This window comes from Rattus norvegicus, chromosome 19 (genome assembly GCF_021556685.1).
Source record: "Rattus norvegicus strain SHRSP/BbbUtx chromosome 19, alternate assembly SHRSP_T2T, whole genome shotgun sequence".
Taxonomy (NCBI): Eukaryota; Metazoa; Chordata; class Mammalia; order Rodentia; family Muridae; genus Rattus; species Rattus norvegicus.
The window spans coordinates 13,631,202-13,656,818 of NC_141552.1; the positions used below are offsets into that span (position 1 = coordinate 13,631,202).

The 25,617-nt window shown below is 50.4% G+C and overlaps 1 long non-coding RNA gene across 1 annotated transcript; it reads left to right on the forward strand.

The window, feature by feature from the left end:
- The first annotated feature begins 13,382 nt into the window (after positions 1 to 13,382).
- LOC147998801 (uncharacterized) lies at positions 13,383 to 21,695 on the forward strand. The gene is made up of 4 exons (XR_015643541.1): positions 13,383 to 13,735; positions 17,821 to 17,965; positions 19,497 to 19,666; positions 20,444 to 21,695. It is a non-coding gene; the product is annotated as an uncharacterized LOC147998801 (long non-coding RNA).
- Positions 21,696 to 25,617: the final 3,922 nt, after the last annotated feature.

Below are 25,617 nucleotides of genomic sequence, written 5' to 3' on the forward strand. Positions count from 1 at the left end.
TGGTTAAGAGCACTGACTGCTCTTCCAGAGGTCCAGAGTTCAAATCCCAGCAAGCACATGATGACTCAGAACCATCTGTAATGAGATCTGGTGCTCTATTCCGGTGTGTCGGAAGACAGCTACAGTGTACTCACATACATTTAAAAAGACAGGCTTTCCCTGTGTATCCCTGGCTGTCCTGGAACTCCCTCTCTAGGCCAAGCTGGCCTTGAATTCAGAGATCTGCCTGCCTCTGCCTCTCAATGCTGGGAATAATTGGATTAAAAGTGTGTGCCACAATTGCCTGGCAAAAAACAAACAAGCAAACAAACAAACAAACAAACACACACCCCAAAAAAACAATTCTAAAGAAAAGGAAGGCCAGGCGGTGGTGGCACGTGCCTTTAATCCCAGCACTTGGGATCAGAGGCAGGTACAGGCTGATCTTTGCATTCAAGGCCAGCCTATTCTACAACAGAATGAGTTCAAAAATAGTCAGGGCCACGCAGGCAAAACCTGTCTTGAAAAACCAAAAGAAAAAGAACAAAGAGGAGGAGGAGGAGGAAGAAGAGGAAGAGGAGGAGGAGGAGGCAGAGGAAGAGGAGAAGGAGGAGGAAGGAAGAAGAGGAAGGAAGAGGAAGAAGAAGGAGGAAGAGGAGGAGGAGGAGCAGAAGAAGGAGGAGGAGAAGGAGGAGAAGGAGGAAGGAGAAAGAAGAAGGAGAAGAAATAAAAACACACTGGTTCCAGGAAGGGACTGACAGGCACATGGCAGGCAGTGATGGGTAGCAGGAGGAAGATGGTTAAGTTGCATGGGAGTCCGGCATTCTCTGAGTATCTTTCTCCATCTGCCTCACCCTTAACAAAGCCAAGTCCCTATCTAGTGTCTGCCCACTTTTCAGCCACTCACAGCAGCTTACGGATTTTTATGAACAAGCATGACTCCTCAGCTCAGGGTGCTTCACAGGGACCACAGGGACTGCCACTGACTCCTAGCATGCTGGGATCCCGCTGGTGTTTTCATCTGGCCCTCTGCTACTCATAGGTGCTTAGTAGCCATTTATCTGCTACCCTAGCAACTTTTGAGAGCCAGTAAATGTTCACCTGGCACTTTCTAGGTACTCAATAAATGTCGAATACATTTCGAATATGTGAAAGCATGCTTCTGGCTGGGGTAGGCTAGCCCTTGGCTTATGTAAGACTGAAGGAGTTGTGCTTATTTGTAGAATTTTGAGGCCGTATTTAGCAGTTTAGATAAGATCTCCAAAGCCATGACATACACTTTGGGAAGAACAAATGAAAAAATGAGTTTTAAAGGAATCTTAAAATAGCTAACAGGCTGAAAAAGACCCTCTCATGGTTTTCAGAGCTCTGAGGCTGCCCAGTTTCTGAGTTACTCATTGGGATCTGGCAGCCCTCTGTTGGCAAAGGGAACCAAGACAGAGCCCCCGCTATTTGGTGTGTGGCCTTTATTGGAACCACCTACTAAGAGAGAGCTGGAATGGAACATTCATTTCTAACCTGGAACATATCTCAAGGGTAACAATCATATATTTTCTTTTTTTTTTTTTTTTTGGTTCTTTTTTTCGGAGCTGGGGACTGAACCTAGGCAAGCGCTCTACCACTGAGCTAAATCCCCAACCCCACAATCATATATTTTCAACTTCAAACATGTTTTTGCTCAACTGCCAAGTGAACAAGCCTTTCTCCCTCCCGTTCTCTTGAGACTAGAAACCTGCCGTGGAGACAGCGGGCTGGCATGGGTCACCTTCCTGCCACCTTAGTCACTCTGCTCTGTGAGCCTCAGTTTCCCCATGCTTAAGGAGACAGATCTTCTGTCCACCCCCTTCAGTTGCCTCCCCGGAGTGTGAGGTGGGAGAGCACACTGGCCACTGAAGGACCCTGGGTATTTTAAAGTTACAATTTCAATAGTGAAAGAGGTAGTGTCCCAAAGTAAGGGAGTGTTCATCCTTTCTGTTCACGTGCAAGCAAATGGCATTCTTTTTTTTTTTTTTTTTGGTTCTTTTTTTTTTTTCGGAGCTGGGGATCGAACCCAGGGCCTTGCGCTTCCTAGGCAAGCGCTCTACCACTGAGCTAAATCCCCAACCCGCAAATGGCATTCTTTGTCCTGCACTTCTGCCTTCCAGGAGGAAAGGATTCAGCTAATCTTGTTAGCCTAGGTTTCTGACCAGTGGGGCTGGCTGCTTACATGATGGGCACCACCCCCTCAATCAATCACCTAGCAGTAGGTTTCAGGTCACCCTCCTGCAGCCAGGCCTTGGTACTACTACAATGCCCATTTCATAGATGAGGGCACTAAGGTGCGGTTGGTGTAAAACACACACCCCATTGCTTTCAGTGCAGCCTTGATTCAAGCCCTGGCTTTGAGTTCTGTGGACTTCATTCCTCTCTACTTCCAAGGCTCAGTTTTGGCCCGGAGCGTGACAAGTTCTCTGCCAGCTTGCTGAGCGAGGGCTGGAGAATAATCACACGTATTTGATGGGCTCATTATGAAAATTAAATAAGTGACTATGAGAGAAGGCATCTGGTACAGACCCTGGGTATACACTTGCTAATTCATGAATTCATCCATTTGCTCCCTCCTCTTCCTGTTTTGGGGGCTGGAAACTGCCTGTCTGAACCTGCATATTACAGACTGCATGGAGTGCTCCTTCCCTCCCCTTCCTCCTTCTCCTCCATCTCTATTTCGAAACTCCCCCCTCTCCTGTGGAGCATCTGCAAGCTCTGTCCACCAAGAAGGCTGATTTAAGCATCTTCGAGTGGCTTTTCTAGACTGGCTCCTTTCCCTCTGTGCCCCCTGGCAATCATAATGTGCTGCTGGCATTTTAGGGTTCCCCTCTCTTGTTCTGCCCACAATGGCCCTGTTCCTATGGGCCTCTTGCTCAACCCAGAGGCTCAGGTCTGGAGAACTGTCCATCCCAGCTGAAGCCACCAATCTCCTCACTGCCTGCCCTTCGCACTTTCCGTACTTCATAAAGCATGTTGTCTTGGGAACACTGCAATGTTGGCCATGTCTAGGCAGACGCACGGATGCTGTGTGTCTCAGTTAAGGGGCTTCGCCTCTCTGAGCCAGATTTCCTGGGTGTTAGAACTGTATTAGAATTATAACTTGACAGATATGGTGCAGACTTAACAAGTCTTGCTTAGCCTGGCATGGCTCCAGTGGCTGTCAGAACTGAAAGTGGATTCATTAATGAATTAGAAAAAGTCTCAATCAGGTCATGTTGGTGCACACCATTAATCCCAGCACTTGGGAGGCAGAGACTTGTGGATCTCTGAGTTTGAGGCCAATCTGGTCTACAGAGTAAGTTCTAGGACAGCCAAGGGTACCCAGAGAAACCCTGTCTTGAAAAATAACCAACCAATCAACCAACCAAAAAAAAAAAAAAAAAAAAAAAAAAAAAAAAAAAAAAAAAAAAAAAAAAAGGTCTTACTCTGTATTCCAAGCTGGACTAGAAACTAGAACTCACAATCCTCCTGCCTCTGCATCCTGGTATTGAGATTACAAGCCTATATTACGTCACTATGCTCCACAAAGGGGATTTAAGTAGGAAGGACCTTCTACACTGTATTTCAGCTGAATTGTACTAGTTCCCAATAGGCAGGGTGAGGAGGGGCTGGCTGCCTTGTCTCAAGGGAGCCCAGAGTTTTACTAACTGCCCCCCAACCCTGTGACACTCTTGGCAGGGAAGGGCTCTTCCTTTCAAACCTTTCTGTCTCCCTCCCTGGGGGTGGGGGGATCTCTCTGAAGTGCAGAGATGGGGCCAAAGAACAGGAAGGGTGTGAACCCCACTGGAGGGACGGGGTGGGGGAAGGTAATGAGTGGCAGCCATCTCAGTCTGAGATCACTGAGCCAAGAGCCCAGAGCAGTGGGTTCTGAGTCCAGTTTGTTGCAGTGCCATTTACATAGAGCAAACGTTATACGTGTGCATATATAAATCAGTGCAGTTCATGTGTATACATGTGTAAATGCACACATGTGTGTGAGTGCATGTGCACCTGCGGGAGCATGTATGTTGAAGTCCAGAGGTCAGGAGTCTTCCTTTGTTCCTCACCTGATTTTCTGAGACAAGGTTTCTCTGAATCTGGAGCTCAGTGGTTCACATAGGCTATCCTTCAAGGACCCTCCAGTGTCTGCTTCCTCGGTGTGAGGATGGTGGGGTAACAGGTGTGGTTGTGTCTGGCTCTTGAATGGGTGCTGGGGACTGAACTCAGGTTCTTATGCTTCTGTGGTGTGTGGTATGCGAATTGGGGTCCAGCTGTGGTTCTCTCTCTCAGGGTGTCTAGATGCAGAAGTGCACTGGACTGGAAGGAGGAAGCAGAATCCAGTCAGGTTGGGAGTGAGCGTGGGGACTGGGGTGGAGAAGTCCTTCTCCAAGGACCTTAATGGAAAAGCTCTGAGACAATCCTAGCTTGTGTATACCTTTATTTCGGGATGGCATGACCAGGGTTGTATAAACCTAGGAAAATGGGGAGGGGTTCTTTTTAGGTTGAAGTTTCATTGGCTGAGGTTTAAGGTTCTGGGTGTACCTCATTTACATAGAGAGATGTTCCAGAAAGTTGAACCTGTAATTTCTGCCAAAGATTATGTGGCATTCCTCAGGTAAAGTGTGGGGTTTGGGGCTCCCCAGATAAGGTAGAGCAGAGCAAGCCCTGCTGGGTAAGGGAGTCCTCCATTTTGCACCGACTTCAGGCAAGCCGTCCCAACATGGTAGCCTTAGACCTTAATTAGCAGGGTTTCTCAACATGGTGGACATTTTACTCAATTGAACCATCTCCCAGCTCCCAAATCCATTGCTTTTGAGGATCGCACATAGTCACGCGGCTACCACAGTCGAGAAGTCTCCTGGGTTCTTTTCTGCTCCGATGCCCATCATCTGGCCCAGGCAGATATTGTGAGGCTGCGTCACAGGGCTCGTGGTTAGGTCAGGGTTGCTCAGCCCTTACACCGAGCGGACCGTGCTAGTCAACTCTCTGCCACTATAATGGACACCCAGGACAGTCAGCTTGCAAAGAGAAAGGGTTTATCTGAGCTCACAGTGTTGTAGGCTTCGGTCTGAAGCAGGCCAGCTCTGGGTTGGTGGTGGTGCGTCATGGCAGAAGCACCTTGGCAGAGGTTTGTTGACCGTTAGCTGACTGGAAAACAGAAAACAGAAGAGTCCAACATTTCAAAAAAACCTCCTCATATCCCAGGACTTAACTTCTCCCCACCAGGCCACACCCCTTAAAGGTCCCACTACTGCCCCTGAGCATCAGGGTAGAGGATCAAGCCTTAAACGGGACACTTCAGAGCCAAGCTCTAGCATGGGTTATACCTTCTCGTGGGTCCTTTCTGCTGAGGATTCGCATTTCAGGCAGAGGCATTATGTAAGCTTTAGGTCGGAGGCTTTGGCTTGGTTTCTGTGGGAACGATCCCCGTATCCAGCAAGTAGGAGGTGCTGTCTCAGCCCAGGTGAGGTGGACGGTTAGGTGGGACCTCACTGCACCAGATACTGTCTGCAGCTATGGTGGGACAGGTCTGCTGAGCGTGTCCAGAGACCTTCAGGAGAGTAAACAGTGGGGGCGTGTGTGTGTGTGTGTGTGTGTGTGTGTGTGTGTGTGTGTGCGCGCGCGCGCGAAGTGCCACAAAGGAGAGGGCTGCCAGACTGTCTGTATTGATGGCGGTTTGTGCTCCGGCCTCTGTCTGTGCTGTCACCACGCACAAAGGCGTGTTGGACAACAGCTCTCTGGGGGATACAGCTCATCTCAGCCCCTCTTTCAGGCAGGCGAGGATCTGCGAGCTCAGCTCTCCATCCTGGCTGCCTTCCACTCCCTCACCTCTCCACCCCTGTGGTCCAGGCTCCTCTCTCCTGAGGATGACTCATGCCCTGCTGACTCCACTCAGCCCATCCACTGCTCTCCTCTGCAACCGAGGAGCTGCTGTCTCCCTTGTTTATTGAAACTGCCAAACACAGGTGCTGGGTTTAATAAGTACAAAAGGGTAGCCAGAGGGAAATCCCCTTCCCACTTCCTTCCCCAGCCTCGCTCTAGGAGGGACGATCCTATGCATATGCTAATATGAAGACATATAGATGCTGTGCGCAAATGGTAGTAGCCCGTAGAAATAACAAATACCTGGTGCAGGTGACTTATTTAGAAAGAGAAAAGGTTGAGCTGGTACACACCTGTGATCTCAGAGCTGAGGGAGGCTGAGGCAGGAGGATGGAAAGTTCCACAGAAGTCTGAGCTGGGTTACATGGCAGGATCCTATCTCCAAAACAACATAAAACGCAAGAGTAAAAAATAAACACACAAAAAAGAGAGACTGGTGGGCAGCTTTGGGATCTGATGATTTCAAAGATCAGCGGTCCGTCCTTGCTCAGAGTCTGCGGTGTGTCTGCCCGCTATGGTGAGAGCATGTGATAGTGTTGGGCCTGCTCCGTTTGTGGCTGTAAATAAAAACGAGAAGAGGTCAGGGCACATTTGGTGGCAAGCTTTCGATGACCCAGGTTTTCCCCAGTCCCTACCCCTTCAAAGCCCCATGTCCTCTGCCTAGCACCACAGGCTGGGGGTTCAGTCTTCAACACATGGCCAATAAGGAGCGTTTGTGGCTGGGCAGATGGCTCAGAGGGGAAGAACATGTGTGGAAGCCTGGGGACCTGAGCCTGGGTCCCCAGCACTCAGCCATGTGCACCTCTAACCTCAGCACAGGACCCTGGAGGCAAGAGGACCTCTGGGCTTTGCTGTCCAAATGATGAGCTCATTGTTCAGCTATACACACCAGCACACACACACACACACACACACACGCGCGCGCGCGTGCGCGCGCGCACATATACATGCATGCGCACGCACACGTACATGCACATACACACATACATGCATGCACACGCGCGCGCACACACACACCCCAGCACACACACACACACACGCACGCGCACACACGTACATGTACATGCACACACACGCACACATACACGCACACACACACACACACACACAGAGTTCAGTTTTGCTTCAGTTAGCATGCCTCACAGTCTATTTTTGTTCAAAGCATAGACTCTCATTCATAAACAGAGGCCTCTGGAGAGGAGCCACCTGCCCAGACCATGGGTGAGGGAGCCTTTGAGGAGGGTAGTGCAGCCTTGCTGGTTGCTGTTCCTCTCACGTCCCCTAGAGCTGTTCTAAAGTGGGCACCTTTCCATTCCCCCTCCAGAAGCTTCCTCCATTCCTAGTCCCTTACTTCCAGCCCCACACTCCCCAGCACCAGCCCGTCCCCAGTGAGTCAAGCCATGTCTCCCTTCCCTCCCTCTCCCTTCCTCCTGTTCTCTCTTCAGCACAGGGGCCCTGCTGGGAGTTCCTTTCTGATTCCCTGAAATCAGTGTACCTAAGACGCTCGTGGGAGCACAAGTGTCTCTCTTCATCGACTAGTCACTCTTCTTCACGAGAGTCACTTCTCGGATGATCAGAGAAGTCTCTTTCATAGGCTTTGCCTCTCGTGCCTCACATTAGCACAGCTAGTTTGGCGATTGTGTGACCATGTGTAGGATGGATTGTCTCCGTGCTACAGGAGAGGCACTGAAGTAAGGAGGGGCTTATCTGTGTCATATCATTGCTGGTGACTTAATTGCCCTGTGTCACTGATTGATATAATAGTGAGTATGTGACCTGATTCCACTAATTGAAATAGAAACAAAACATTTCTTTCTTCATGGAAGAGAAGGATACTCACGAAGAATGAAGCCTTGCGGGGGAGGGATGTGAGGGACTTGATATCCAGAACTGTGGCAGCCATTCTGTGACAGGAGGCAAAGACAGAATGGCAGGGTGGAGAGAGCTGGATCCTTTGCTCTTCAGATGGCTCAGAAAAGTTCTTACTGTTGATCAGCCAAGATGGTCATAAAGACACCATACCCTTCCACAGCTGACCAGATGTGGATGCCATGTCCCTCCACAGCTGACCAGATGTGGATGCCATGACCCTCCACTGACGACCAACTATGGATGTCACTATCATTCACTCTTCCACTGTCATTCACCTAGAGCAAAGCCAACTCCACTGTTGCTATCCACTTCCTCCTTCCTCACATGAGAGGTTGTGGGACACCAGGGACACCTTGCAGGGGTGACTCACAAGTCCCAGAGACTTTTTGAACTTTGATTGGTGACAGGAACCAGTAGAGAGGTCCATGCTGAACTGGAGTTGAGTGCAGGTGACTCAGCTCAGATGAGACAGTCCCAGAGCCTTTGTTAGCTCCTCTTCCCCATTTGTCAGCCATCCTTCATCGTGCCCCAGTTTCAGGGTATATTTTTAGAGGAAATAAACTCTCACCGCCCAGAATTACACAATTTCCCTAGGAGCTTGGCATCACCTGCGGAGGGAGCAAGACACCAAAGAGGCACGTGGAGACCGTTCCTCTGGCTAGCCCCTGGCAGCTAGCAAGCCTACTGACCCAGAGGGGCAGGCAGATGGTAAACAGCACACTTTCCCGGAGATCTCCACTTCACTGGCTACAGTCTCAAGAGAGAACACTGTGGTCCAAAATCTGGGGTATGTGAGTCTTCTCTGCTAAGGAGACTCTTATACTAAGCGGGAGTAACTCTCTTGCCCTGTGGTTCTGCTAACAGCTAAATGGCCCTCCTATAGCTTTGAATCATCCTTGGATGTAGCTGGGTCTTGTAATCCTGGGGCTTAGGATCCTTAGTGACACGGGGTGGGATGGCCTGCACCTCTGTCCCCCTGCTCTTGTCCCTAGAGGTAAGTGCCATCTCTCCACCGGACTCAGGCCTGCCTGTCATCACCCACACAAGCGAAGAGGCAGGGAATGTTTGTTTTACTTGCCCGAGGGCTAACGTGTGCTGCTTGTTTGTCAGTTCTTATACTATTTTGACTTTAAACATTCTCCACAAGTTCTTAAAATATTCAGAGCAACTGTCGAGAGGAGTAAAACAAGCCCTCCCTTGCTCGGAACAATTCCACGTACTCTATCTGGCTCTATGTTGTTCCTCACACCGGAAACAACTCATTAACACTGGGGTGGGGCTTTCCTCAGAAACGAGACCTTCGGCAACTGACATAGAGGGCCCAGGACAGACGGCGTCAAGTGTCCATCTGGTGCCTGGTTGCATCAGTGAGTCGTCCTTGGTCTGGGGATTGGGCCTGTCTGAGCAGTGAGGAGGGCTCTGGGCTCTGCAGAGTGGCAGATGCTGTGGGCTCTGCATTAGGACCTCTGTGGTGGGAACTTTTCAGTGAGTTTCTGAGTTAAAGCTCAGAGTCTCAAACAACTTGTCTTCTTTGCAACTACAGAGCTCTTGTTCATTTCTTTATGTTGATTTATTTTTTTTTAAAGATTTACTTTAGATATTGTATATACATGGGTGTCTATGTGTCCGTGTGTCTGTGTGTCTGTGTGTTGGGGGGTGGGTGTGTGTACCTGCGTGCAGTGTCTGTGGAAGCAGAAGAGGGCACCAGACGGTCTGGAGCTGGAGTCACCGGCTGTTGTGACTGATACAGGTGCTGGCACCAAATGTAAGTCCTCTAAGAAGAGCAGGACGCTCTTTTAGCCACCGAACCCCCTGTCTAGCATGTGCCTTATTTTAAAATTCTCCCCCTCTCCCAGTCAATCGCTTAAAAAAGATGTCTTCCTGGATACACATTCATTTGAGAAATTGAGAAACAACTGACTGCCCAAGTGAATCGCTTCGGTCTCAGCCTTGACATCCTGTGCATAGCTGACGTCCTAGCCTGTGATGACCCCAGGTCAGCAGTTCAATAGGGGGCTGAGAATGTAGCTTTGTGGGCAGAGCGCTTGCCTAGAAGGTACAAAGGTCTGGATTTGATCCCCAGCACTAAATAAACAGGGTGTGGTGGCTACCCCAGCGCTCTGGAAGCAGCAGCAATTGTCTAAAGTTCAAAGCCACAACAGAGAGTTCAAGACTATCCTTGATACAGGGGATGCTGTTTCATTAAAAAAAAAAAAACTAACTAAATAAAAGGAGGACCATAAGCGTCAAGGCATCAGAGCAGAGGGGGCGATGCTACTTCAGGGAGGGTGGCCACTGTAAAAGCACAGTGAGGTACGAGTAGGGTTTATGTCTAGAAGGACACTCCAGGTGAAAAGGGCAGCCAGGAGATGGCTTGAGCGGAAGTGAAGGTGATATACTCAGGGGACAGCTGGGGGAGCAGCATCATAACAACCGGCAAGCAGGATGGAGGGAGGAAAAGGCCTGGGAGGGTAAGACAGGAGCCCAGGCATGGGCAGACCCACTAGGACAGCTGCAGGAGCTGGGCTTTCCATGGAGGGCGCTGGGAAGCATTTGGAGTGTGACGCCATCTGGGTTCTATTTTCAAAGAGAAACTCCTGTTAAGGGGTTTTTGGAGGCACTGACAATATTTGGAACTGCTACTGTCACACAACTTGGAAACAATGTGTCCAAGCGGTGACAGATGGGCAAGCTTCATAGGATTTGCTGGTGACAAATGTTTAGAGCAAAGATGAGATCAGAGTCAAGGGCAATTCTAGGTTCCCAGCTTGGGCCTTGGGGTTAGCCACTCCCAGCATTCTCTGGTTGAGAAGGTGGTAAGGCCAGGTTTGATGTCCCCAGCGTACACTGGCCTAGAAAAATACAGCAAACGAGAATGGGAATCCTAACTTGCCAGCCAATGCCATCAGGGAGCTCCCATGGGACTCCACTCAGTCGCAGGTGTCACGGAAGACGTGACTTGGCATGCAAGACTCGGGTGCCTGGGCACCCTACAGGTTAGAGATGTGTGGCTTACAAGCCAGTGCAACTAGAATGAGCCAAAGAAGTTAGCTGGGGAGACTCAGGACAGAATTGCAGATGAACCTTATACACAAAATGGTGGACCGCAGTTCTCCTGTCACAGGTGCTACATATGGGTGACCTTTCCACAGATGTGCAAGGTCCTAGAGCCCTGAGCAGCAGACACAGAAACTCACACATACACATGCAGGCACGTGCACTCAGACACATTCCTGTGTCTGTGTGTGGGTATGCCTGAAGAGTCCAGAGGCATCGAAGTCCCTGCAGCTAAAGTTCCAGATGGTACTTTAGTTATCTGACCCTGGGCACTGGGAACTAATTCAGGTCCTCTGGAAGAACAGTCCGTACTCATAACCACAGAACGATCTCTCCAGCCCTCCTAGGCCAATTTTGTTTTAATTTTTTTTTAATTACAAAAGGCCAAAAGGGCTTGTACTAGGCTTGATCTGTATTTGTGTACATGTGTGACAGACACCAGCCTTATTAAGTTTTAACATCTGGTCCCTTCAGCAACCTGCTCATGGCCGGTCATTTTCTTTATCTACCTATGGTCTTCTCTTCTTTTTCCGCACCACAATCCTCATGAAAGGCACGAGATCAGGGTGGAGGAAGGGAGCAGAGAGGAGGCTGTTTCCTCACAGAGACACAAGTAGCTAGATGCTGATGATAGGAGTAATGGTAATGAGACTGATGGTGGTGATGAGAGTGATGGTTGGGATGATAATGATGGTGGTAGTGATGAGAGTGATGGTTGGGATGATGGTGGTGGTGATGAGAGTGGTGGTTGGGATGATGATGGTGGTGGTGAGGATGAGAGTGATGGTTGGGAGGAGGATGATATGGTGGTGGTGATGATAATGATGATGGAGACTATGGTCCTGATGATGGGGATGATGCTAGTCTTTAGTAGCATCAGCAGCAGCAGCTCTGGTCCTCTACCACACCCTCCTAGGTGCAGCCTCTCACTTTTCCCATTTCCTACGAGAAACAGAGGCTCTGAGTGTGGAGGCACAAACTTTGTGGCAGGGTTTGGGCTGACACTCTGCCCTTGAACACAGTGAGAGCCAGTATCTTTAAGTGCCTGTCAGCACCTGAGCATGCATGGGAGCTGGTATGTGTGTATGCATGCATGTATGTATATATACATGTGTGCACATATGGCTTTTTCAGACAGAGTCTCTCTAAGGTGTCCTGACTGTCCTTGAACTCATTATGTAAACTAGGCTGGTCTTTAATTCATAGAGACCTGTCTGCCTTTGCTTGCAAAGTGCTGGGATTAAAGGCATGTCCCACCATGCCTAGCCTGACAGTTGGTCTTTATGGGTGTGTCTCTCTTGGGTTTTGGGGGAGACACTGTGATAGTCCTGTCCACCTCCTCCCTTCCATGCACTTCAATCTCCCTCTCCCTCTCCTCTCCTGCATGAACCATGTGCAGGCAGGGACACTGGCAGACTGTGTGACAGAGTCCTCTGTGGACCTTCTGACACAGAGTCCTATGTAGCTGCCTGTTTGGTCTGAGGGTCCCTAGCCCCTCCTGCAGTGTCCTTGTCTGGGCTAGAGCAAGGTGGGGGTGGAGGGAACCCTATCCAATGAGAAGGGCTATACCTTTCCAACCAGGCTTGACATTTTATGTGTGGGGAATGTAAAAACCCAACGTTGCTATGGAAACTGCCATCCCCTTCTCCCTGTCATTCTCTGAGAAGTTTCTGCATTAGCGTGGGGTTGGGGGGACTCTCCCGCCTGCTGGGTGCTGGCATGCAGAAGGCATTTCGTATGAGGGCCCTGATCCTGCGAGAAGTTGCAGAGTTTTCTGCCGAGGGAAGGTGGGGCCTGGGTTGGGGCTGCAATCTCTGGAAGAATCCTGGTGTTCACACATCCAGGAAAGCAAATATGGTCTATGGGCAGCTAGGGAAAGCTTGGGCCTTACAAAGGTTGAATGCCAGGCTTGAACCAGCTCAGTGTTCCTGCTCTGGCTTCAGCTTCTTCCTACTGGGAATGATCACATGCCCTGCACCTCTCAGAGAGGTGCCCGAAATCATGACTTTCAATTCCTGGCTCTGGCTGGTGTCTCTATAGCAACCACTTAAGGGGTTCCTTCTCCTCCCTCCCCATCACCTGACCCCACGCAGGCAGGCAGTTGAGTGCAATCCATGGATGAGAGGCAAAGGATGGGGAGGGGGAAGGGGCTCAAAGTCCGCTGGCTGGGACTGGCCCTCAGCCCCTCTCAGGGCCCTTTCCTCTTATGGCTGTGCCCGATAATGCCCTTGATCCTCAGGCAACGTGACTGGAGGCCTTGCTGCCTTCTGGCCGCGTGCTGAGCCTTAACCACTCCACACTCATTAGTGGCCAGGCTTGTGGTAGAGAGACTCTCCCTGTTTAGTATTAAATCAGCACAAAGTGCTTGACTTGCCTGGGGGGGTGGGGGGGCAGAGATGAGGTCAGGGTGAACAGCAGCCCTTAGCCCCATAGTCGATACCCCAGCACCCCCTAGTCTTCCCAGATGACTTGAGAATTCTTTATGGGGCAGAAGGAGGAAGCCTAATTTTAACTTGGCAGGGATATTTTTAGCTTGTATGTTTTTCCTGGCCAGGGGGGAGGATGTCAGGTGTTCCCACTGTGTCAGTCCTGAGGGAAGCTGGGGCTGGTGTCCATCGGGCAGCCCTTGCAGATCCCAGATGGGGCAGGGTACCAAGAAAAATGAAGACCAGTTTTCCCTCAGGAAAGCTCTGTGCCTTTCTCCTCAGACCTAGAGAAGTGTCTTCTTGAGGGTGGAAGGCTGGAGCTGGGGACTGATTTCCAGACCAGCTCCTCAAGGATTTGCTGTGTGGTTTTAAGCAAGTCATTTCCATCTCTGGACCTCAGCTGCCATAACTGTTTTGGGGGACAAACACTGGAGTCTTGCCTACAAGGCACACTGGGGTCCTCTTTGGACATAGCAAAGCCGGAGAGGGTCTACAGGAACTGTCAAAAGAAGGTAGGGGCCCTTTGTCTTGCCTGTCTGATAAAGAAAAATAAGAGGCTGGGCTTTGAGACCAGTATGGTGATACATAACTTTGATCCCTGCACTTAGGTGTTGGAGGCAGGAGGATCAGAAGTTTAAGACCAGTCTTATCTCCGTAGTGAATCTGAGGCTCTAGATCTGTGCTGTGCACCGACCTTGCCATGCCCCTCCATGATGGGGCTATTCACACTTAGTTATGAATGGCCCATCAGCACAGCTCCCCCTGGGAGTCTGGGAGGAAAATTAGCCTGGGAGGACCATGGGAGATCAGCTAATTGATCTCCAGGCAGCAGAGTGGCTCTGACAAGTCTCCAGGGTCGGTGATTAGAGACAATTCCTGGGGACAAAATGAGTAGACACATGAAGTCAGATTTCCGTTCTCTCCGAGGGTGGTAGGAAGATGGATCTAGAGAATGCCATGTGTCTGGGAACCAAATGAAAGTGCTTGCTGACACGTCTGGCCTTTGCTGAGAGATGATAAAGCCAGTGTGAGGACACAGGGCAGCCTTTGGGAGGCAGTGATCTAGGTTCAAATCTCAGCTTCACTCCTAATGGCTATGTGATCCTTTTCTTCTCCAGTCTCGGTTTGTTCTGCGAAATGGGGGTGAAACAGAGCTTCCCTGGTCCAGAATTCACCACATCCACATATGCCGCCCAATAGTTCTAGCCCAGAGCCTGGCAAACAGTAAGCATTTAATCCGTAAATCCTGACAAGTCACACTCATTAGGCGTGCGAAGTCCCCTCGGCCCTGAGCTACTTGGAGTCTTTCTATTTTTCACACCAAATCCTGGGAGAGGTGCTGTTGTCCAACTCGCATTCAAAACTGGAAACTGAGGCTCATCCAGATTCAGCTGTGTGCCTCAAGTCACTCTTGAAAACGGCACTAATCAGCAGAATCTGGTTCTGCCACCTTCCAAGCCAGCATCTACAGTCTTTGGGAAATGCTTCCATTACTCCTCCCTCCATGTCTCCAATACCTGGCCCAGAGAGGGTAAGTTCATGTTCAAGGGTACAGAGCTGGGACATAGTTCAGATTGACCCTAGAGCCTTAGGCTCGCTCTCTACTCTTCCACCCTGACATGACCATGGTTGACACTCCTGGGCTGGTGGGCTACCTGGGAGTAGAGGAGATAAGACTAGGCCTGCCTATGTGTTTGCAGCCCAGAGGTCTCATGACCCACTGGGATGCATGCAAAGCCCGTGAGACGTAAAAACTCAATGGACTTGGGCGTGGGATTGTGGGGATTGCTCTTGATAATCCATAGCTTGGGCCGGAAGCACAGGGGCAGGGAGAAAACGCACGTACGCACTCACGCACGCATGCATGCACTCGCTGTGTCTTCTCCCCGTGTCTCCCCCTCCCAAAAGTCAATTGGGCTTCCCCAACCCTAGTTCAACTATGAGGAGAAGCTAATGGTCCAGCCCTCCAGCCCTGTCCTCATCCGGCTGTCCCAGGTTTTGTTACTTTTGGCAGCGGAACACAGAGGAGTTAACATCCAAGGCAGGTTACATGCAGACGGATTCTTTCACTCGGAAGTGGGTTGCCTCCTAAAGGTCATCTCATGAAAGAAGTTGCTGGATCAGTGCAGTGCCACGTCAGCCTGACACGGCTGAGTCGACACCACAGAACCTGGCAGGTTAGCTCATCAGAGGAGGTGCTTATCCCCGCTTGCCTGGGTGACAGGCCACTTGTCCTTTATGGGTTCAGTCAAGACTGCTCTCAAGATAGTCTAAGAAAGCCATCACGGGACTCTGGGCTGGCTGGGGGGTTTCGTGGAGGTGAGAGGAAGGGGAGGGGTTTGTAGATCATTAGTGTTTGCTTTTAGAGGCAGGGTTTCATGTAGGCCAGGGTAGCCTCAAACTTGATATGTAGCTGAGGCGATCCTTGATCTGCTGATCCTTCTGCCTCTACCTCCCAAGTTCTGAAATCACTGGCATGTGGCACCCTGCCTAAGCTCTGTGCTACTGGGCATGGCACTTGGCATGCTAAGCGGGCCTTACCAACTGAGCCACACCACCTGTCCTTGTTCTTTCTTTCATTTGGGACCAGAGTTCACCCTATTATAGGTCTTGGCTATACAAGAGCCATAGAGACAGATCTTGGTTGGTGTGGGAGTGAGTACCATCCTCCTGAGGCAGGGCAGCAGTTGGAGTGGAGAGTGGAGGGTACCGTGTCAGGGATCCATAGGCTGGGCTTCATCTAGACCTGTAGAAGCTGGCTCCCACTTGGGAAATGTAAGCCTGACCGGTTAGAAGGCTTGCCCCTGCTTACCATCTGCTGGGAGAAGGGTCACAGACATGCCACCTGGCTTCCTGGGGTGGAGATAGCATCTGGGAGACAGGCTAGCTCCTCTGGGAGATGCTTGGCTGGACTCAATCATAATTTATTCAACGGCCTTAGACACCTGTACTCCGGGGCCAGTGCTGGCCTTGGCCTTTAGCCAGGGCCGAGTTCCTGCCTGTTTATCTGACCTGGGGATGTGAGATGTGGGGCAAAGGCCATCCAGAGAAAGCATCTTACCCTTCCTTGAGCTGCTTGAAGGATGGAAGGAGAGCTTGTCTTGAGCCCCAGGTAGAACAGCAGGGTCCGGCATGCATTGCCTACTGCAAAGGGGACAGTAAATAGAGGGCCTGGTGGCCCTGGATCCCAGCACCTGGACTACCCTAGACATTCTCTCTGCGAGCCTTCTAGTGGTCTCAGGACAGACCCATGCTGCCAAGCTCTTGACAGAACCGTTCCTGCTGAATCTGCACACCCGTAGAATATGGTGGCAGTGGGAAGACCACCGCATCCCCTCAGTCTAAATCAGGATCAGATCTTCCAAGTAACTTGTCCGAAGAGCACAGATAGCATCTGAGGACATGTGTCACCTCCTCAGCTGCTCACACCCATATTTTCAGCATTGACACCCTGACCCTGAAATGTGGGGACACGGCCATTAGTTGGCCCCGAGGAGGGTTTCCTGCCTTGAGGACTGAGCAAGGCAGTTCATGTTCCTCCCGTGGCTAGAAGAGAACAGGCTTCTTCGGTCCCTTGAGCGGTAAGTCTGAATGCACAGCCAGGCTGCCCTGAGCAGCTTCGAACATGCTACTCTAATGATTGTTTCGTTTACAGTTTATAGCATTTGGCTAGAGGTTGACCAGTAATCCAGGAACTCTGCATTTGGCACAGTGGAACCTGATGCCCTTTCTTTTTTTTTTTTTTTTTTTTTGGTTCTTCTTTTTTTCGGAGCTGGGGACCGAACCCAGGGCCTTGCGCTTCCTAGGTAAGCACTCTACCACTGAGCTAAATCCCCAGCCCCCCTGATGCCCTTTCTTTATCACATCAGCTCCCTTGGCTTGCGTGGCAACTCCCTCCCAGGTCAGCCACTCTGGTTTCTCTGATGACAACAACCTTTGTAAACAGGTGCACCCGCACACATATAAAGGGCACAGGCAAGCATCAGGTGTCTTCCTTGCTCTGCACCTTGGTTTTTGGGGCCAGGTCTTCCACTTGAACCTGGAGCTAGCCAATTCAGCTAGACTGCTTGTCCAGTAGGCCCCAGGGATCTGCCTGTCTCTACCTCTCTAGCCCTGGATTACGAAGTGTTCGTCACCACACCAGTTTCCCTACATGGTTTCAGTGGATCAAAGCTCAGGTTGATGCTTGGATGACAAACCCTTTAATGACTGAGCCCAAGTCCCTACCCTCTTTTTGAGCCAGTCCTAAGCTAGGCACTTTGCAGGCAAGATCTCAACAAATTGGGACGACAAACTAATGCGATCAGTGTTGTTTTCACTTTGAAGGTGAGGAAACAGCCAAGAGAGGTTCCGTGTATGTCTGTGTATACTTAGAGTTGTAATAGCAGGGAGCAGTGGGGCCAAGAGCCACTGCCAGGTGGTCTGTCCCCACTCCCTGGGAGAGCAGCCCTCAGCTCTGCCACTCCATTTCTCTGCAACTCTTGCTACTGTGCCACTGTCAGGACCCTGCACTTGCAAGGCTGAGGGGAGGGTGGGTGAGCCGTGCATGTGTGCAGGGCAACCCACACTAAGTTGATGGGCCCTTCATCTGCATTAGGCTTCCCGAGGCTGTTCTGACTGCAGCTCCATTGTAATTCTCAATCATGAAGTAACGGCGGGGCGGTTCCTGCACAGAAGGAGGAAGGTGGCATCCCAAGCATCCAGATGGCCCCTGGCAGGCGTGGGCTTCATCCAGTCTTTATGTAAGAGTAACCCCGATTTCCAGCTTGCCTACGAGGCAGACGTTTGTACATTGTGTGTGTGTGTGTGTGTGTGTGTGTGTGTGTGTGTGTGTGTGTGTTTATGATGCAGCGGGGGAAATGAAGGACTCCCAGTGAACAGGAGGAAGCATGAGAGAAGCCAGGAGCACCTCTGGGCACTGTAGGTTCCACGGGAGAAGAGCAGGCTCTGGACTGGTGTCAAGATAAAGAGGACCAGGTGGCCTCTCAGAGCTTTAGAGGCTGATGAAGGAGTCCATGATAGTGGGGAAGGCGGGGGAAAGTCCCTTCTGTGGTGAGCTGTAGGGCCTGGCGTGAGTGTGTGGCACAGTCCCAGACTCCAGGGGCCTCTACCCCAAGCATCCCTGTACATGGGGAAACCAAGGCCTGGGGAGCTGTGGCGACTTGGTAGTGTCAGGTGTTCACATGCATAGACGTGGCCTGGAATGGTGTGGACTGCATCCTAACCGGGTGTGTGTGTGGGTCTCCACATCTGACCCAGCTCTTGAAGTATCCTTGATGAGTCAGCTGCTGTCGGGACACTGAACTCTAACATCCCCTCCCCCAGCTGCAGCTTCTAAACTCAGTGTCTTACAAGTCCAGTCTTTGGTTGTTCTAGAACTTTCCCCAGGTTCCTAGAACCTGGATTGGAGGAGGAGGCTCATGACTAAGGCTAATGGATAATGAGCTCGAGGCTTGCCTGAGACACACAGCGAGGGCCAGGTAGGCTCAGAAACCTTAGGAAGATTATAGAAATAAATAAATAAGTGAATATTGAGTTGTCCTCTCATCTCTATCCTGTTTGAGATGTGGCCATGGGTAAGCAAGCAGTGCCTCACCAGGCCTAGCTCGCAAATCCATGGCTTTGCAAATGTTCTCATCCACTTGGCTCCCAGCACTGATATTAGAGGCAGGCACCACCACAACTGGGTCTCTCTCCTGTGGGATGCCAGGCCTCCTACCTCCAGTCACTACTACTCCCTGACCTCCTTCAGTGTTGTTTGGTAATTAAATAACTGATTATGTGGAAACAGAAGATATCTCCCGCAGATAAACTGGCCCTAATCCTTGTTAGAGGAGCAAGCTGTGGTTCATTCCCAGGTTGAGGCCACGGGCCATGTGGGCTGTGGCTGGCTACTCCTTTCCACAAATCCACTCACTGTCTCCTTCATCCACTTCTTACTAACTGCTCGGTCTTCTCATTTTCTCATCAAGTTCATTCACCCAGATGCTTGCCCACCAAGCTTTCCTGGAGGCGGGTGCTATGATACCAGGAGGGTGCTATGGGACTGGGCAGGAGTTAGGAGAAGGCCCCTGTGAGGCTACACAGGCTCATGCATGCAGGCCTAATGGACTCAGCTCACCCCAGTGGGCAACATATTTATGTACTGGTCTCCTCAGCAATGGATCATTAAGGGGCAGGGTGGAGGCCACCAGCTTGCGAGGGATGCCCTTCACAGTCGTTCCTGTGACTAAAAGGATGTCTCCTGTTGCCCCCATCCTATGTTCCCTCTAGGACTGCACTCTTGCCAGGTGGTGAGAATCAGCAAAAGAATCACTCCAGGCTCTTGTAGCCTTGGGCAGGCCTCAGGTCTCTGCTCAGAACACACGCTAATAATATTCTTGATGATTAGCAGAAACCCATGGGTTTTGTGCAACTTCACCAAAGTCCAGCCAGGATGCTGAGTGAGTATGGCTAAAGAGGGTTACAGGGATCCTTGGGGTACTGGAAGCAAGGATGAGCCAAAGGGTCGAAGATACCCCAGGGCTCTTCTAAGGAAGAGCTGACACAAAATGTCAGCAGCTTGGTGCCTGGAATAATGGTGGTTGTGGTTGGCATTGGGTGAGCACTTCAGAGCAAGAGTGACCCCTTGTAGGACCCAACACAGAGGCCCTCAGCTCCATCGCTTGGTTGGGTGAACTGTATTGGTCTCACTCTAATGGAATGCTGATGCTGTGAACTTATGAAAGGGAAAAGGTTATTTAGCTCAGAGTTTTGGAGGGTATAGTTTAAGACTCGTGGCTTTGGATCCTCAAGCAAAGGCCCAGTATAGTGACCCAATGTGCAAAGCACCTACGTCACAAGCCTGGGAACAGAGAACCAATTCCAGCCATGAAGACAGTTCCCTTCAGGGCCACACCAACAATAATCTAAGGACATTCCGTAATGTCCCACCTCCCACAGCTCTACCACATTCTGATAGTGCCACCCTGGGAACCAAGCCTTTGACACTTGGGCCTCTGGGGAACTTCAGTGTCCTAGCCATAGCACAAGCCTTTTGCTTTTTCAGCTTCAAACACCAATGTTTTGTGAGTTTCCTCTGTTCTGTGGCAGACAAGGTGGTTAAACACACACGTAACTATGTTCAGCTGCTGGCTGGAAGATTCTGGAAGGTTCTAGAAGGCTTCTCTCTGAGTCCTTTTCTCACAATATGGTCTTTTTTTTTTTCTTTTCTCCCCCAGGTGGGACAGGTTCTGCTTGCCTTCCCCATGGTGACTGGATTCAGGGATCCTAGGTCTCTCAGCCTCAGTCTTGTTTTTTCCCATGGCTCCTGCCAAGTCCAGCAGCCTCTAGGGCTCCAGGCAGAGGAAGTCAGCTCCAGCTTTCAGAGGAACCGTAGGCGGCCATATTTGCAGATGAATTTCCACAGGAAGTGGTAGGCTTCGGGAATTGAGGTGGGGACTGAGATGTGAATTGCTCCAAAGCCAAGGGGCTCAGCCCCAGGGCAGCTTAGCGCAGCCAGTGCTGCCCTGACATGGGACTTTACAGGGCTTCGCTGCCTCCACCTGACTTTCCTGCTCTTCATGCAACCCCCAGCAGCAGGGCATTACTTAAAGGAAAGAAACCACACCAAGGCTGTGTCATTAGCCCCAGGAATATTGGGTTCTATTGTCAGTGGATGTGAGGTCTGTGGCCTTGATCCCCACTCTTCAGCTAGCACTTGGGGCAGAGAACCCTGTGTGTGCTCTATGCCCAGGGAACCTGGGACTAGTGAGAAAGGAAGATAAAAGAAAGGGCTGGGGGTTGGGGATTTAGCTCAGTGATAGAGCACTTGCCTAGCAAGCGCAAGGCCCTGGGTTCGGTCCCCAGCTCCGAAAAAAAGAAAAAAGAAAAGAAAAAAAAAAAAAAGGGCTGGAAATGCTGATGGGAAGCCCAAGGCTAGCCTTTGTCCCATTATTTACAGGTGGTGACATTACAGGTGGGGCAAGCCTGGGGCTGGCCACCAAGGCACCCAGTGAGTGAGATAGCGTAGTCTCTCTGGAACTGAGGGCTTACGGGTACCTGGTCTGCAGGCAAGAGGGGTAGGCCAGCAGCCCAGCTGGCTAGCAGAGTTTTCAGGGCTGGGCTGGTGTTAGGTCATCAGCATTTTCTGGTTATGGGGATTTGGGAAAGATTCCATGTCAGAAACAGGCTAGGTGGCACCAAGAGCCATGTGGACAGGAGGAGCACCCATGACAGAATGTGGGTTCGGCTGGTGTCCCCTCAAAGCTGTGAGCCTCAAAGTGGGGCTGCCTTTGTTCAAGATGAGTGCACTTTCTGCCTTGCGCAGACGTTACAGAGGGGCTGAAAAACAACTATACTGTGTGTAGTGGGATTCATTCATGAAGACCAAAATAGGGCTCTAGATGCCTGCTGGACAGAGGAGGAAGCCTTTGGGTGTCCACCTGCTCAGCTATTCCTGCATGCTTACAAATAACGCATGTCCTCTGCTCTCAAGACAAGGTGTGTCAGATCATCATCTGTGTGGACAGTGACTCCGAACACCAGGTATTCTGATAGCAACCTTAGGAGGACAATGCACACTGTCCCTGTGTGTTTCAGGGACAAGTGAGAGGAGCTCTGATATCAAAGGTGTGCCCCAAAGCAAGGGATGTCATAAGCTGAGTTTCTCAGCACAGAGGGGAGGAAACACTGGTCCCTATCTGCATGCAAAAGCCGGCTGCGGAAGCCCAGAAGGCTCTGGAACTACAAATCAGCAGCACAGGCAACAGGCAGCATACATGCTAGGAAGTGATGACCAGAGAGGTTAAGTAGCTGACTCAAGGAGTACACAGCAATATTGTCTTGCTGGGATCCTGATGAGTTATAGTTTGTAGGAACCACTAGACTCACAGGGGCTGGAAAGATTCCCTATACAGTTAACTGGAATAGAGGGGAGGGCACACAGTTTTCTGGCTGCTTCCTGGTGCAGGGCACTCCTCTGCCATTTGTATTCCTCTCTGGGAATGTGTGAGGGACCTACAAGGTCATGCATAGCCAGTCCAGCAGCCAGTTGCTCTCTGTCCTGACATCTGACCCAGAGCTGTGGTCATCAATCTATCTACCTTTGCCCAAGTTTAAAACTGCCCCATATGCCTAACCAGGAGGAATGACTGTCCATATGGTTGTCCGGCAAGAAGACTGGGTAGTCAGTGGGAAGGAACACTGTGCTGGGTGTCAGCCCTGCCCTCTGAGGTTAGCTCTCAGCAGGTGATGAACTGGGTCAAACTACAAACAAGGGCTTTGCAGAGCAAGAAGGCACTGTGGTTCTCCCTGACCAGAGGTTCTCAGTCTGAGACCCCTGGAAGGCAGGTCCCTCACAGCAAGCAGGCCTGTGGGGCTGGATCCTTCCTCTCTAGCATGTCCCACCTGTTGCAGGTTTCTGCATCTTATAAAGGCTGCTCCAGCAACCCTGGCTGTGCTGGCTATGCACTGCGGTCACTGCAGGATCTGCCCAGCGCCAGGACAGTTAAATTAAGTGTGGAGGTGGAGCCAAGCTCTTCTTCATTTGAAAGTTCCTAGGGTTAGGAACCACTGTTCTGGAAAAAACAACCGGGGCTAGTGTGTGTGTCTGTGTGTGTGTTTGTGTGTGTGTGTGTGTGTGTGTGTGTGTCTGTGTCTGCGTGTGTGTACATAGTACATTTGGTTAATGACTTGTTTCTCTCTTGTTTATCTTGGCTCCCAGCTCAGCCTCTTGTTGGCTACCAGGTTAGAACAGCTTCCTCCAGTTTCCTGTCTGGGAGGCTGTTGGGAAGAGACAGTGGATCTGCCTCTTTGTGCCCTGTTCCTTTTGTTTCCAAGGAGAGCTTGTGCATCCAGTGTAATTCAGCAACTATTAAAAACCCATGATGTTTTCAGGCACGGTGGCACAAACCTTTAATCCCAGCATCTGGGAGGCAGAGGCATGTGGATTTCTGTGAGTTCAAGACCTATAAGTCTACAAAGTGAGTTCTCAGACAGCTAGGCTATTACACAAAGAAACAGAGTCTTGTAAAACCGAACCGAACCAAACCGAACCAAACCAAACCAAACCATACATGATAGCAAGATCTTCCCTTAACCATGTGACATAAAAATGAATCAGGCTTCATAGTCACACCAGAGTACTCACATGCACGCTGTGTGTGTGTGTGTGTGTGTGTGTGTGTGTGTGTAGATGAGGCATGTGTCCAAAATGAGGGGTGAGACTCAGTCTATAAGGAAGGGAGCTTGGTGCAGTCCATTCTATATTTATTCTAATCTAATCCCATGAAGTCTCAACTATTTTAACACCCATAGCAGAGATAAAGAAGTGAGGTTTAAAAAACAGGTATCACCAGGTGTGGTGGTGCAGCCATTAGTTCAAGCATTCAGGAGGCAGAGGCAGGCAGCTCTCTGTGAGTTCTAGGCCAGCTAGGACTTCATAGAGAGACCCTGTCTTTAAACAAACAAACAAACAACAAACAAATAAACAAACAAAAAGACTCCTTCAACTCTGCTCAAGTAAAAAAAAAATCAGATCTTGAAGGAGAAGGGGTTAAGAGGACCAGGAGGTTCACACCATCAGAAAAACTAGAAAAAAGTCGTGTGGGAGAAACTCTTCAGAAGTCTGCTTTTTTTTTTTTTTGCTTGCTTTCTCTCTTTTAATGATTTTATTTATTTTGTGTATGTGAGTACACTGTAGCTGTCCTCAGACACACCAGAAAGGGCATCGGATCTCATTACAGATGGTTGTGAGCCACCATGTGGTTGCTGGGATTTGAACTCAGGACCTCTGGAAGAGCAGACGGTGCTCTAACCACTAAGCCATCTCTCCAGCCCCAGAAGTCTGCTTTAGCGGATGCATAGTGTTCCACCTTGGGAAAGTGTTGTAGTGATGGTGAGGACCCACGCACACAAAGCTTGCAATAGTGACACCCTGCTTCTATTTAGGAACAGGGAGTGATATGATTTGTCTTGTGGGCCAGGTGGAGAGACTTAGATTTTATATCTCAGGTAATGGGAGCTCTTGAAAATCCTCGAGCAAGGGTGGCATTTGCTATCACTGGGAAGCCTGTCTGCTCTTTCCTGAAGGGAAATGGAGGAGCAGTGGATCTGGGGAGAGAGGAATAATATGGAAGGAGGGGAGGCTGTGTTTGGAATGTATTGTATGAGAGAAGAATAAATAAAATTTAAAATGTAGATGTGTTAAAAAAAGTTCTAGGGGTCATGGTTTAGGGAAAAGAGGGAGCCTCAGGGAGGTCAATGGAGGGAGGAGGCCTCAGCAAGTGGAGATACCCCAGTATAGGGAAGAATAAGAAATCAGGTCCATGTGGGTGGGGTTCCATGGCTCCATGAAATGTTCCTGGATGTGCAACACTTCTGTGCACCTGCCTGTTAGCTGAAATATATATACTTTTAAAACCAGGCTGAAGCGGGGCCAGGTGGGTCCCCAGGGCTAGCCAACAACATGTGCACTGCCAGCACAATGTGGATCTGGTCACTGGGCTGTGACCCACTCATCGTGGAGGACTTGGCTCAAAGCCTAAGGCTTGGGTTCCTGTGCCAGCTCAGAGCTGGCCACCTGCCACACTCCCAAGAGAAGGGTGGAAAGTTGGCTTGGTCGCCCGTCCTCCTGGCTGCAGCCTTCCAGCAGAAGCCACTCTACCTGCTTACTGCTGCAAAGCTCACAGGCTCTGTGCACATCAGGCCCGGTGCAAACTCTCCAGGCTAAAGCTAGTTCCTAGAAGTCAAGTCTGGTTTGGAAAAGGGCACAGGGCTAGGATCTTGCCACTTGCTTGCTACTGGTGACCTTGGGCATGTCCCTTAGCCACACTGAAGCCTGGGCTGGAGCTTTAAACACAGCCCCAAGGGGCTGACTATTGGTCTTTTCTCGGCCCCTCCCCCATCCTGTTGCTTCTTCTCTCTGACAGTATCCCTTGGGGGACATCAAGATGGTTTAAGGTTTGACGGAACAAGCCATTTCCTATGTTTTAAGCCCAAGGCCATGTTAATAGTTTTGTTAATCTACAGACTGGGCAGTATTGATGCCCATTTAGAAATAACCCAAGCATGGTCCAGAGACTTCTACAGCTTGTACAGGGAGGAACATTTGAGAGAAAGGGTTGGAACAAAGAGCTCATCCAGGCCTCCCTGGACACACATAGTTCCCAGAGAAGGCTGTCCCACAAAGGGGACATCCCCACGCCCACGCCCTGGAATTGAAGGGTACACAGCACCTACTCCTTCCTGGTCCACATAAAGAAGTCAGTAGAAAAAAAAGTCCGTTTCGGCCTCAAGAACCTCCACCCCTTCCAGGCCTCGCCCGCCCATCTCCCTGGATAAAGACAGGCTCCAGCTGCAGTTCAGAGGCCTTGCTTTGTTTTCGGGCTTGTTTTATACTAACCTTCTATTTATG